Here is a 2,500-nt window from a genome sequence, read left to right as displayed (position 1 = left end):
GAGGACCTCATCTTGTCTCAGATTATCAAAACAGTGTGCGATTAATTTAATCGTTGCTCTACTTTTAATTAGAGCCGGGCAATATATCGATATTACATCAATATCGTGATATGAGACTAGATATTGTCTTAGATTTTGGACATCGTCATATGGCATAAGTGTCTTGGTCCTGGTTTTAAAGGCAGCATTACAGTAAAGTGATGTACTTTCCTGAACTTACCAGACTGTTGTAACTGTTCCATTATTCACCTTTAACCACTTAGTCGTTATATCCACATTACTGATGGTTATTGATCTAAAATCCAGTTGTGTAAATATTTTGTGAAAGCACCGATAGTCAACACTGCAATATCGTTGCGGTATCGATATCGAGGTATTTGTTCAAAAAATATCGTGATATTTGATTTTCTCCACATCGCCCCAGCCCTACTTTCAATGTTTGATGATCAATGAGATCCGGTAGAGAGAAAAGGACCCAGTTTTTGTGGCTTCTTTCTGAGTTTTTGTCACATTTCAAGGTTTTTTGTCGCTTTTTCTGACATTTTTGCCACATTTATTTATTTATTTTTAAACGTTTTTGTTGCTTATTTTTAGTTTTTTGTCGCCATTTAAAATAAAAAATAAAAAAATAAGAATTTTTTGACGTATTTTTTCGCATTCAAGGTTTTTTTGGGACAATTTTATTTTTTTATTTTTTGTCGCCTTTGAAGGTTGTTGTTTTTTTATAAAAGTTTTTGTCGCCTTTTGACACTGTTGTCATATTTTCACACATCTTTTTTTTTTTTCCAATCCAAGCAGACATCTATTTTTGTCGCTTTTTCCAAAATTTTTGCCACTTTTTATAATAACGTTTTTGTCACCATTTAAAAAGTTTAAAAAAAAAGACCCGTATTTTTTCGCATTCAAGGGTTTTTTTTTGGACAATTTTATTTTTTTGGGAGTTTTTTTCGCCTTTGAAGGTTGTTTAAAAAAAGGTTTTGTTCGTTTTTTTTCTGACATTTGTCGCCTTTTGACATGGTCGTATTTTTTTTCAATGTTTTTGTCTTTTCCAATCCAAGCAGACATGTCCCGGGACCTCCCAAGATAGTTGTAGATCTAAACCCCCACCCCCACCCCCACCCACCCCCAAATGTTGAACCCAAAAGTTACGCCCTTGTTACGACTTGTGAAAATACTGAGCATCCGACCGTCAGGGTAAGTCAGGGGATTTCCAGTTTAGGGGAAGATAACCAGCCACAATCATTCATCACCAACTTCCTTCAGACCAAAATCTATCTATCTATCTATCTATCTATCTATCTATCTATCTATCTATATAGCAATAAAATGTGGTTTGGTCTCACTGAACCCAGTTTTAAAACAACATAGCTGTGAGATATCTGGGAATCCAAAAAATGAGGAAGACAGAGCTTCTGTTATCAGACACACAACAACACAGGCTTCACCATTAGCTCGTGTTTCAGGCCCTGCTGGGCTGCCTGAAAACTACTGAGTCACAGTGAAGGACCGAGCAGGAAAAACCCTGTTAGTCTGCTACACGCAGTCACTTATTTCTCTTGAAAAACAAGACCCATAATGTTGGAAAAGATCCCCAGAGAGACCATGAGGAAGCCAACAACACATAGGACCCACAGTCTAGACAGTGTGGTCTCTCTCTGCTCCCTTTGTTTCTGCTTTCTTCCTTTGTCTGCAATCTCTCTGCTTCCTGTTTTTAGCCATCGGTTTGTGTAGTTACTGTAGCTCCCCCTTTTTTTTTTTTTTTTTAAATATATATATATCGCAGCATTTCTACCATTTATAACCGTTTTGTAAGCCTTTACTACACAGCAATGTTAACATATAATGTAACTTACAGTACTTAGGAACGACATTATGGTGGTGCCACAGAGATAGCCCAAAAAAAACCTTGTTTTCTTCACAGCTAAAACAACTAGCTATACAAAAGATGTGCTAACATTTTGTTTCATATTTAAAACTACAAGGTTCAAAATTAGTACAGTTTATACCAGCCCAATGCTTGTAATATATACACATAGTCTATACATATGCAAGTAGATGGTAGATTTAGCTATATTCGCTATAGCCATTTTTTTGGCCGGCAGAGGAAAAAGTTAATTTTTGAACCCCAAATGTAGTAATTACAGGATCACTGTCTCGCTCTAGCTAGTTGTTCATTCGGCTTATGAAATTTCTATTTCTAGACACAGGAATTAGCTTTGGTTCCCCACCCCCCAGCTCGGAGCAAATAGCCAAACAGAGACAGCAAAGCAGCGATACCTATACAGCTCCCTCCCTTGTTTTCGGTTGAGGCTTAGAAGGGATACAGCTACGGCGACGACAGTTAAGTTTAAGCACCGAAACGAATAGATACGTTTAATAAAAGATAGTAGTTTGGATTAAAACACCCCCACACCACCACCACCGAAAGCGGGGGGGATTTATTAAACATAGCTAGCTATATTGTTAACATTAGCCTAGATTTGGCGTAACTTTCGGCCGT

General features: G+C 37.2%; 1 protein-coding gene across 2 annotated transcripts in view; it reads right to left on the bottom strand.

Annotated features, from left to right (window-relative positions):
• Positions 1-2,500, bottom strand: part of zfand5a (zinc finger, AN1-type domain 5a) — a 22,019-nt gene that overhangs the window by 18,995 nt on the left and 524 nt on the right. The window lies entirely within an intron of this gene.

This window comes from Perca fluviatilis, chromosome 6 (genome assembly GCF_010015445.1).
Source record: "Perca fluviatilis chromosome 6, GENO_Pfluv_1.0, whole genome shotgun sequence".
NCBI lineage: Eukaryota > Metazoa > Chordata > Actinopteri > Perciformes > Percidae > Perca > Perca fluviatilis.
Note: the sequence above shows the minus strand (reverse complement) of the source record. Positions and strands in the feature narration are given on the sequence as shown.